Source organism: Monodon monoceros, unplaced genomic scaffold, assembly GCF_005190385.1.
Source record: "Monodon monoceros isolate NGI ecotype Baffin Bay Population unplaced genomic scaffold, NGI_Narwhal_1 Super_Scaffold_18, whole genome shotgun sequence".
In the NCBI taxonomy this organism is placed as follows: Eukaryota; Metazoa; Chordata; class Mammalia; order Artiodactyla; family Monodontidae; genus Monodon; species Monodon monoceros.
The window spans coordinates 63,800,920-63,813,346 of NW_021703774.1; positions in this window are offsets into that span (position 1 = coordinate 63,800,920).

Sequence of the window (12,427 nt, forward strand, 5' to 3'; positions counted from 1 at the left end):
TATTTTCCTTGTTTCCTGGTAATTTAGCAAGTTTGTGAGAAATAAGGTCATGAGAAAAGAAAGGGGAGAAAGGAGAGATGGGAAGTGGTAAAGAAGTAAGTGCCCAGACCTACAAAGTGAGACCATTCACTAGGAGACATTTAAGAGCAGCTCCACTTGATTGAAAATCAAATCATTTCTGCTGTCACCACCAAGACTTGCAGGAAGGCTTTTCTTGACTAACAATGCAGATTGATGTGAAAATCCATTTTAATATCCTAGGGATTCTTGATTAGATAAAAGAAGAAACATGGAAGATTTTCTTTCCCCAGTGGGCTTGCATGTGCCAGAGAGCAGAGCATGGAGAACACAGTTTCTAACATCCAAATGTCCAAACCCAAGGGCCAGGCAACTCTTTGTAGGTTCTGGACACGATGTCTTGATACATCTCAGTGTATGGGTTTTCCAGGCTCTCCATTCTATAAGACTGTGTTCAATTCTTGCCTTGGATAAGGCTCTTTAGCAATTTAGCAACTACTCATTGTGCTAAACATATTTTCATTCAAATAGGTTATATGGCCGACCAGAGCAATAGATATCCAAAGAAAGGCTCTCCCCAGCATACTGAAACTGAAAAGATCAAGACTTCCAACAGAGACATTTGTAGCTTTGAATGGAAACTCATAGCAGAGAGTAAAGGGAAAAAGACAGACAACCCGAACTTTGGAATATTATCCTCACCTCACAGTTTAATAATGATCATTTCTAGTAGAGAAGCTACAAAACCAACATTTATATTCAGTTTGATAAGCCTCTTGTTTTTTCACCTGAGACAATTTTCCTTTCTGTCTCACACCTATATCTCCATTTCTTTTCTCCCCCTGTATGAGGATACATTTTAAATAGTTGAGTCTAACCACTGTTATCTAATAATGAATACAATTAAAAGCATTTAACTCACTATCTAGGAAAATGTATAAACTAAGGCATAGACAAAACAATGGGAAATGCTGAAAACTTTTCCAATGGAGAGAAGTAATCTGGATAATTTTTGCCAAAAGTTCTTTTCATGTCATATGTTATTAGAATTTGGGGGGACTAAATTTTTTAAGAATACTGCAACTCGCAACTCATCTTCAGGAGACCAGCCCAGAGAAAATTGTAGAAATGAAAGGTTTGGAAATCCATTTGTCAGCATTTATCCTATAAGTTTTTCATTTAGAAACAATGTGTTTATCTTCTAATTTTGTAACCAGTACGTTGTATACTATGTAACTCATACTTCTTGATAAAGCACCAAATATGTATCTGTAACCACAATCACATATATTATATTAAATATATATCTATATAATAACGTCATATGAGTCCTTCTTGACTCCTGAACATTCTTGATATGAAACTCTATCTTAAGGTAGGCTTGTTATTCACTTCGCTCCTTATACCAGGTGAGCCCTTGATCAATTGGGAGGATCCCTCTCCTAATAAATATCAACTGTAATACAGCCTGACAAACTAAACTCAGAAAGGGAGATACAAAGTGCCCAATATTCATACACTCTGTTTACTACTTTCCCTTGGATTCAGATGGCAACAACTTATTGATGCAGGTATTCACTGTTAGCATTGACTGAGCACATTATACCATTTGGACCCTGCAATATTCAGTGAGTATAGTTATTCCTTTCTCTTCCTGCACTGGTGAAAGATCTGAAATCCATGTGCCACTGCAAGCAACTCAATTCTATGACCTTAGATTTGGTGTTCAGATAGCTTAGGTAATGGCCTCAGATTATACAACTAGTGGGGTTGGGATTGGATGAAAGGGGAAGTTTGTATATAGAAAGAGGCATGAATAGAATCAGTTTACAGAGAGAAACAATGATTAGAATCCATGTGAAGGGAGAATGGGAGAGAGGAATTGAGAGATTAGAGAATGTCTGCTTGGCCTGTGACAGTTTCTAAGTTCTCATTCACAGTTCCCATGAAGCCTAGGTATATTTAATGTAGATACAATCACCATGGATCATTTCAGTACCATCTATTCTATTCTCCTCTTTATTTGAATTATCTTGGATGATTTTCTGACAGTTTCCACCAAGAAGCATTATTAGATCAAAGATCACTAACACTTTTATCTCCCCCACAGAGAAGTGATGCCTCGAGGTCATTGTGTGAATCAGTGGCAGAATAAAGCTTACAGGTCAGATTGCCTCTCAGACTGCTGTTGATCCATTCAACCAAAGGAACCACACGCTGGGCTTCCCTGGTGGTGCAGTGGTTGAGAGTCCGCCTGCCGTTGCAGGGGACGCGGTTTCGTAGCCCGCTCCGGGAAGGTCCCACGTGCCGCGGAGCGGCTGGGCCCGTGAGACATGGCCGCTGAGCCTGCGCGTCCGGAGCCTGTGCTCCGCAACGGGAGAGGCCACAGCAGTGAGAGGCCCGCGTACCGCCAAAAAAAAAGAACCACACGTGATTCCTCAAACATTAAGATTACTGGTTCTAATTTGAGTAAAACAGGCTAAATCCACCCCTGCCCTAGTGGGAGTCCATTCTATCACGTTAGTGATGTAAGCCATGTTCTCCAAGCTCTCCAATCTACAAAGTGTCTTTTGCTAATTTTACATTTTCTAAATCAGCTGTATCTTGAAAATTATTTTGTTCACAAACCACTTTCCAAATACCTTAACTCTTCAGATGGCTTCCCAATGCCTCAGTGTATTCTACATTTAAATTAGTTTCATCTAGCAAATTCCTGGTCCAAATTCCATGCTTTTCCACTTTTTAGTCTATTTCTACCTTCTCAATGTTTAAACTCATTAAAAACAATTTGAAATGTGGATGGAAATTGTACCAGAAAGTCAAGCTTATAAGGAGGCAGTCTTCACTCAATCCTTGGGAGCCAGGCCTCATGGCCAGGCCGCCGGGTCTCTTAGTTAATGTCACATTTCCAAAGTACTCCCACCTTGGGAGGATGCAGAGTGTGTGACAGACAGGCAGGGGTGGGTATGCTCTCCCACAGGTGACTTTGGAAGTCTTAGTTATGTTTTGAAGAAGTGGTGCCTTGTCTGCCGCTGGAAGGACCTGTCTGTGACCTGTGACAAATAGACGCTTTGTCTCAGATTGAGTCACTAAAAGCCCAAAGCCTCTTGGCTTCTAAGTAGAATCCTTATGGAACATCACAGATATTTAAATAGGAACTGGAGTCCAGGGTCATTAATGAATAAGGATGAATGAAGATGGATATTCCTGTATTTCTTTTAACTGAATATTTATTTTGACTACTTTTTAATTTATCAGTGAAAGCCATAATATGTCTACTTGAGTTTCACTAACATTTCTACTGACAACGAGAACAGGGGTTGTTACAGAATCAGGTCTGTTCGCCTGGCACTTAGTAAGCCAAATGCTGACATGCCAAGGTTTGTGGTAGAGAAACAGTTTATTCTCAAAGCAGCCAAGCGATGAAATGGGAGAACATGTCTCAGATCTATCTCCCTGAAAGTGAGCGGGTTGGGATATTTATGGAATAAGCAGGGTGGTCTTAGACATGGGGAAAGTTGGCTGGATGTAGAGAAAAGGTGAGGTGATCGGTGTTCTGCACAGGTGCATCTTGTTTACATGTGTCTGCATGTTCAAGATGGAGGCACTTAGCATGATCTGAAGCTGGAGTTTTCCAGCCCTCTGATGTCAAAATGCCATTCCTTAGATAGCTGTTCAGGCCCAGTTTTAGGATCGGTGGCCCCAACCAGCCTTAACTGGCTCACACTGGACAAGAGCTGACTCCTAGTTCCTGAAGTTATAGGAAGCTGGGAACGTATACAATTAAAGGGGTGGGTGGAGAAAGAAGGAAAAATTAACCTAAAGTGAGCTTAATCAGGAAAGGTAGTTTACAGGCAGAGGGGTGATAACAAGCTGTTCCCCTATCTGTTGTTCTGCAAGACGAGCTCAAGAATTCCTGTTATCTGCCGGCTTCTGTTATGTCTATGGGGCACGGTTTCCAGGTGATAAGAAAAATCCAGATTCAGAAAATGTCAGAGCTGGAATAGACATCACAAATGCTCTCATATGCCTAGGATGAAAGTCCAGTCCTCTGCTCTCTGCAAAGGTTCTCTTCAGCTGAGATACCAGCGTGTAGGGGTTATGGGGGTTGAAAACACCTGAGGCCGTGGGAGCAAAGGAGGCACCCACTTGCCTGGCCAGTCAGATCAGGGAACTGCCCTGATCAGTCCAGCAACACAGTCACACACAAAAACCCACTCTGCCATCCTTAGACATTATTCTTCCCTGTCTTCATTTTAAAGATAAGGAAATTGGGACTCATTGAGCCGAAATGATTTGTCCAAAGTTATATGTCTGGATAACAGCATGCTTCTTACCAATGATCTGATTCCCATTCTGTGGTATTTTTTCTTTGGAACAATATTCGAGTTATGCCTTATTCACATATCTATAATAATAGGTGTTCTGAAAGTTGATATCAAAGAATGTAAGATACTAGAGAAATGGTAGGGTAGGGATGGCCAAGAAAAACCGTGCTTCTCAAAAGTGTACTCCTGTCCACTACCCCTCTAATAATTTTCCCAATTAGATATCCTTCATGTTTAACAAACTACGCCTTTAAAAGTAAAATATCCTGTTAGAAAGTTATTAGCTATTCATACTTTAATGTGACTGAATCTAGGAGGATGATACACATTGCTTAATTCTAAGACTTTCCTGAAGACAGCCAGAGGGAAAGGGTGTTTCGACTGAGGAGACGATAGCATTGATAGAGGGAAATAGTGGTCTGTCTATTGTAACCTTATTTTTTGAAAACTGATCATCCATATACGTTATATATGGCCTCATTCCCTGACAGCACTGAATAATAAATAAAGATTTATGGACATAGAACAGTCTTTTATCCTATATATTATTCTAGCAACTATTAGGTATTGTTTTACTCTTTACTGGGATTTGAAGAACTTGAAAAGTTCTCATGCTAAATTCCTTAACTACCAATTGCAAACTACCATTTTCAACTTTCAATTTTTGTTAAGCATTGTCTATCATTGTTCTTTCTTAAATGTAAATTCGCCTAGGAGGAGTAACACAAAATCTTCAACAGCTTAGAGTGTTTATCTGATCATGTTACTTCTCTCATGACTTATCTGATCATGCTATTCCCCTCTTTAAAACCCTTCGATGAGTTTCCATGGTCTTGATAGGTTCCTGTCCCAGGGTACAAAGGGAGTCTTGTAGAGTTGTAAAGACACATAGGCACTGTTCACTACCCATTGATTGAATAACACCTCCAAATCCATGTACTATTTTAAATATTCAAGTTTTAAAAGCAAATACAAATTCACTTAAAAACATTCCTGAATTTTTATTAGCTTATTTCAAATATTTTATATTAATATGCAGTGATATTACATCTAGTCTCATATGGATGACCTCAAAATTACTCTTACTCTTAAAAATTTGTTTTAACTCTAAAATTTGGTTTGCCACTGTCCTAGAGAATAGCACCCTGAATCCCTATATGCAAAATTCTCTATACCAGCCAGCCTTAGGTGACATCTTGCAGAACTCCAATGTGCCATGCTTCCTCATGCTGTAGGCCTTGCATGAGGTAGTTCTTTTCACTACATTCCCTCTTTATCACCTAGCTAACACCTACACATTTTTAAAAAATTAGGGCAGAGATATCATTTCCCTGGGGGACTTCCTTTACACCCATCAGACTCCACCTAACTAACGTGGGTGACATTCCTCTCCTCTGGTATGTTTTCACTAAAGACATGTCCCTGCCCATTGGATAGGGTAATTATGTGGAACAGTTAAGGAATTCACTTCTTTGACAAGTGTTAGAAAAGCAAAGTTCTGGTATTTTAACTTCTGAAGAAGTCTGGACATGAAAAATTCCAGATACCCCTTTCTTCCCAAGTTCCTAGGACAGGCCATGAAAGAAAATTATTGTGGCTTTTAACTATGCCCTCAGGAAAAAATATCCTTCCCACAACCCACCACTTTTGCTGTCCAATGTGATAAATACCATTCCTGAGAGGAGGGGAGTCTGGCACCAATCAGGAGGCTTGAGGGACCTCAGTCATCTCAGACTCCTCCAGGCAGGTAGCCACTTACTCACCTCCTTCAAAGTAGCTGTGCACTGAATTTCCTTGACTCTTTGGTTTTGCTCATTTTCTGTATAAGTAGGTCAGACAACTCTCAGGTTCTTTATCCCTGCACAATTCCAGACAACTTGCTAACCATTAAAAAAATAGAGAAAAGATATAATTATTGATTTTTTCCGGTGGGTAGCTATTGTGACTTTTCATTCTAATGGCATTTCTTTCACTTTAGGAGGTAAGCAGGAATAGGGAGCTAATCTTACCCCTTTAAAAGTACACTTTATTCCTCTAAGAAAGTTTAGTGGTATTTGGGGATTGCACGTTTCTTATCTTGACAACATTTCCCAGGCAAGAATGGGAAATTTTCCTTCTAGAATGAATAAGAATAGGTAGAAGAAGCAAAAGAGTGTATATTTTTAGCTTGTGTGAGGGACCTTCCATTTTATTTATCGTCCACCTCTCGAGTGTCTGCATCATGAAGATAAAGGTGTTTGAAATCCAAATGAAAGTATTTACTCAGATCTTAGCTCCTCAAGACAGCCAACAGATTTGCAAGAGGTTTTTAAAGATACAGGTGGCATATTTTGGTAAAAACTAAATCAATGTCTTTTTGAACTGTAAGTGCAGACTCCAGAAAATCATGTGTAGATAATATTAGGCTTTAGAGATGAAAAAATGGCTTTTCTAGTTACAACCATCACTTCTCTCCTGTTGGCCCAATATATGTGGTTTAGAATCACAAAATCTGAGTAGTAGGCTAGATCTTCCTTTATACCATCTTGGGCAGCAGAAGTAACTCCCTGAGACTCCTGTCTGCAAAAGTAGGGCTACCTATATTTTCTGTAACACAAAGAGGTGATGAGGAATAAATAAAATAATATGTATGAAGAGATTTTGTAACCTGCAAAATAAGGCTTTTTTCTCCCATCATTCAGGTCAGTTTGCTCCCTGTTATATCTCACTAATGTCAATCACCAGAGGCATGAGCAGAGAAACTAAGCACTTCTTTAGGTATCACTGGAAGAAAGAGCAATAATATGTGCTAATCTCCATTGCATTGCTCCCTTCTTCCAGCCAGTTCCTAACTGTGAGCTGAGTAAAGGCTGGAGCCATATCTTTTTTTTTTTTTTTTTTTGCGGTACGCGGGCCTCTCACTGTTGCGGCCTCTCGCGTTGCAGAGCACAGGCTCCGGACGCGCAGGCTCGGTGGCCATGTCTCACGGGCCCAGCCGCTCCGCGGCATGTGGGATCTTCCCAGACCTGGGCATGAACCCGTGTCCCCTGCATCGGTAGGCGGACTCTCAACCACTGCGCCACCAGGGAAGCCCTGGAGCCATATCTTATTCCTTAGTGTCTGTGTCCCGAGAGTCTGGAATATAAATTAACCCCGTTGATACAGAATCATGAACAGTTAATTGGTCTACCAGATATCTACATGAGATATTTTGGCCTCTTTAGCATGGTAGTCTACTCAATGACCTAATAATAACTGCTGTTTGTACAGCTTTTCTCAACCTTATTTCACTTGACTGTCTTCATAACTCTGTGAAGTGGTCATAGTAGGTAGGATTAAAATGGTCACATTACATATAACGACTTGGCAAGGTCACACAGTTAGCATCATCACAGCTGAGCCTAGAGTGGGGATCTTCTGGTTCTAGTCTTGGAGCTCATTTTCTTTTATGCCAGACTCTACAGTGTGCTGTTAACAAACTCTACATTAAAGCGTATTTTTGAGGTTGGTAATAGAGTGAAAATCTTGAATAATGTCTGTGTGTTCTTTATTGAAGATCCATGGATGAAAGTATATGCATATAAAAAATATAATTTTTCTTTTTAAATCCTTCTCTTTGGAGGTTAACACTAATAAAGTCATAGTTTATCTAAGTGAGTAAGAAAAAGAGAAGGATACAGGAGTGCACACATGAATATTTTCTTGTAGTCTGTGGTCAGGCTTGTTTATAAAGCGTCTGCCTGGTTCCTTTGTTTAAAAAGGTATTTGGTCTCAGATTTCAGCCAGCTGGGCCATCTGTCACATTCCGCCAAATCTGGAACTCTGGACTGATATCTGATGTTATACTTTTATGACCACTTGTGAAAGCCTGATATTGGCTCATGGTTACATTGCTTTAGTATTTAGTGACTCCTCACATCTGGATGTTTTCTTTAACTTTTCAAATCATTTCTACATATGAGATTACATATGAGATTATATTAGCTTCCCACTTCTAGTTTCTCTTCCCTCAGAGTCTCTGGTGTTACAAAATTCTGTTTTGGGATAAGATTATATCATCCATTCTTGGGATTAATTTCTTCCTATCTTTTTCTGAACTTGCTCTTTTTTTCTCATCTTTGACTCCTTTCTACTACTTCTTTTTAATTTCTACCATGCAGCTTTCCAACCTAAATGTCCATTGACAGATGAATGGATAAAGAAGATGTGGTATATATATCAATATATACGATATATACACAATGTATATATACACTGTAGAATATTACTCAGCTGTAAAAAAGTGAAATAATGCCTTTTGCAGCAAAAAGGATGGACTTAGAGGTTATCATACTAAGTGAAGTAAGTCAGACAGACAAAGACAAATATCATTTATTTGTGGAACCTAAAAAAAAAAAAAAGGTACAAATGAACTTATTTACAAAACAGAAATAGATCCACAGACATAGAAAACAAACTTATGGTTACCAAAGGGGAAAGGGGTGGGGGAGGGATAAATTAGGAGGTTGGGATTAACACATACATGCTACTATATATAAAATAGATAACCAACAGGGACCTACTGTATAGTACAGGGAACTATACAGTACTAAACTCTAAACTAAACTCTACTCAGTTTTTTTCAATAACCTGTAATGGAAAAGAAAACTCTAAACTAAACTCTACTCAGTTTTTTGCAATAACATGTAATGGAAAAGAATATAACTAAATCACATTGCTGTGCACCTGAAACTTAACATTGTAAATCAACTATATTTCAATAAAAATATTTTAAAAATACAATATAATACAGCTTCCTTCTTACTCCAAATTTAATTTGCTTATATTCTTGGTGGATACACACATGATTTTATGATACCAGAACTTTTACTCCATTTTATTCTATGAGGAACTAACACTCAAAGGGAGTCAGTGATGAGCTCGTGGCCACACAGCTAGAAAGGTGACACGTTGGAATACATGGTATCTATCAATACTGAGCTTGGTGTTTTCCTTTTCCTTCCCTCTTTAGTTTTCTTTTCCCTCCTTTTAACTACAAACAAGGTGGTAGAAAGCCTGGATTTTCTGTTTGACTTCTTCAGAGGCATCTAATTCTAAGTGCAGAGTGCATCTTCCATTTCCCCTTCCTACCACGTCCACTTTTTGTGGATGCCCCACACTTCTGTAGAATCCCACTGAATTCTACTCACCTCCAGTTCTCTTTATCAACCACAGACCATCACCTATGGGTCCCTCAGTAGTTCACACATTCTTTATGCACGAGGAAGTAACAGGCTATGCTAATAGCAACCAGAGATTACAGAAATTTTCCAAGACAGTTGCCATTTCAAATATCTTATTCTGTTTTTCCCAAAAGTATACTTGTCAGACTATGTGTTCTGGTTTTGGGGTTAGAAAATATATTTAGTCCAGATAAGCTGCAATTCAGCCCAGACACACCAGGTTTGTATAACCTTAGTAATGTAAATAAATCAGCAGCTGTAGAAACATTCATTCCTAAACTTCGAGGGACAAACAGTTAAAATTTCTAGATCCTGAGGGATCACTGAAACAAGTCACATACTGTCTAAGAAACTTTCTCTTTGAAAATGGTGATCTAGGGGCATAAACACAAAAATCCTGGTAAAATGCTTATGGACATTCCTGTTTATGAAGCCTTTGGCAGCACTGTAGCAGAGTCGGCGGCTCCCTGCCTCTCTGCACATTAACATTGCTCTGAACTCGATTATAGCACTCACTACTGTTGTTTAATATACACTTATTTATTGAATCCTATGTGCCAGGTAATATGCTAGTTAGGAATACAGACTGCCAGATCACATGGCCACTCGAAGGCCCATGGCCAAACATTCGGTCTCTACCAGGTCCTAGAAGCAAGCTTGCAGCTAAATCAGAAGGAAAAGTCGTTCTCTGCAGAACACAGCATAGAATTCCTCCAGGAGCTTACGTGCGTGTGCTGTGACTCTTTATCAGGGCTTCTATGGTTGGATCATAAAAGGCCCAAGTGATGGAGCCATTTGTACTGCAGCCTGAGCCCGCTGCAGAGCTGGCCCCTCCCTGGACCCCACTCAAAACTCAGGAAATGGGTCTGAGTTGTAGACTCAGAAAAAAAAAAAAAAAAAAAGTGAATTAAACCCAGCCCCTGTCCTCCAAAGGGCCTGGGATCTAGTTGAGGGGATATATGCATACACAGAGTTCCCAAAGGAGGTGACAAGTGACATGATATAGCTCACGGATGTAGAATCCTAGAGGAAGGAGCCTCCACCTTTGTATGGTAGAGCACAGTGGGTGAATATTCACACCACACTGTCGGCATCTTTTATCTCCTACCTGAATGAGGTAATCAAACCTCAGGTGCTACACTGCAGACAACCACATCCATCCTCTTCACTCCTAGTGGTATGTCTTCTCTTTACCTGCATGACCTTTCCCCATCTTTACCCAACTGAGCCATTTTTAAAAGACTCAGCTTGAGGGTCAATTATTCATGGAGATATTATGACCATACCCCTTACAAAGTAAGATAAATTCCTTTTGCTTAGCATTTCCTTTCAAAAATATTAATAATAATAAAATAATTATTTGCTAGACAGCTTTCTGTCCATTATCATAATAACCTCAAGAAATAAACATGAGATAGTTGTTAGCATTCATATATACATATATATATATCACATCTTCTTTATCCATCCATCTGTTGATGGACACTAAAAAATACAACCAACTAGTGAATATAACAAAAAAGAAGCAGACTCACAGATATAGAGAAGAAACTAGTTGTTACCAGTGGGAAAAGGGGAAGGAGAAGGGGCAATATAACGTTAGAGAATTAAGAGATACAAGCTATTAGGCATACAATAAGCTACAAGGATATATTGTACACCATGGGGAATATAGCAAATATTTTATAATAACTATAAAAGGAGTATTCCCTTTAAAAATTGTGAATCACTATATTATACACCTGTAACATAATATTATATGTCAACTCTACTTCAATTAAAAATATTCCTTTTGGGCTTTTTAGGTCTTAACACTAGGTCACCACTAAAGGAAGGTTTAAAAACATTTTTTTTACCACTTTTAATGGGCTTTTGAAAGGTAATCATTAATTACAGTTTCTTTAAGAGAGAGAGAGCAAATTCTTCAAGCAGGGGTGGAAGAGCTGTTTCTACTAGCAAGAAGGCTCAGGGAAATTTTGATGCTCAGTGTCTGTGGCTTCATCAGGATCTGCTCATGTTCCAATCCCAATTCTCAGAATCCCATTCCTTCCCAATAAATGCCTTAGCTTTAACAACAAAGACTTGTGAAGTTGAAAATTCAATTTGCATTGTAATTCAACCAGCTGCAGTGTTAGATTAGGTTTGATTTTCAGAATTTTGGGCCCTGTGACTATAGGAGGTAAAGGTCTCTTTTAGGGAAGTCATAATTTTTAGATCTTGCATATGAATATTTAGCTAGGAATTGAAAACCCTGAGCTCATCATTTTCTTTTCCCGGGCTCTCTTGCACAGTAGTTAAAAGCAAAAATCTAACCCCATAATAATCCTTACTTTCACTAAATGCTCTAAGATGTGCATCAGAAATGTATGAGAGAATCCATTCCTCCAGATTCTCAGCAATAATTAGTATTATTATTTTTAAATTTTAGCCATTCTAATGGATGTATTGTGATTTTATGTATTTAGCTGATGACTAATAATGATGAGCATTTTTTTCATGTAATTATTATCCATTTGCATATATTCCTTGGCACCATGTCTGTCCATCTTTTGCTTGTTTTTATTGAGTTGTTTGTTTTTTTATTATTGAAATGTAGGAGTTCTTTATATATTCTATATGTAAATCATTTGTCAGTTATATTTATTTCAAATATTTTCTCCTGGGGTATAGCTTGCACTTTTATTTCATTGACAATATATTTTTCTGAGAAGAAATTTTTAATTGATAATATTGTCTAAACTTTCTATACCTTTACAGACTTTTTTTCTACTTATTCTAATCACTGAGTGATGAGTATTAAACTATATTTGTCTACCTTTGGGTCTGTTATTGTTCGCTTCATGATTTGAATCTTTATTATTAGGTATACACATATTTAGC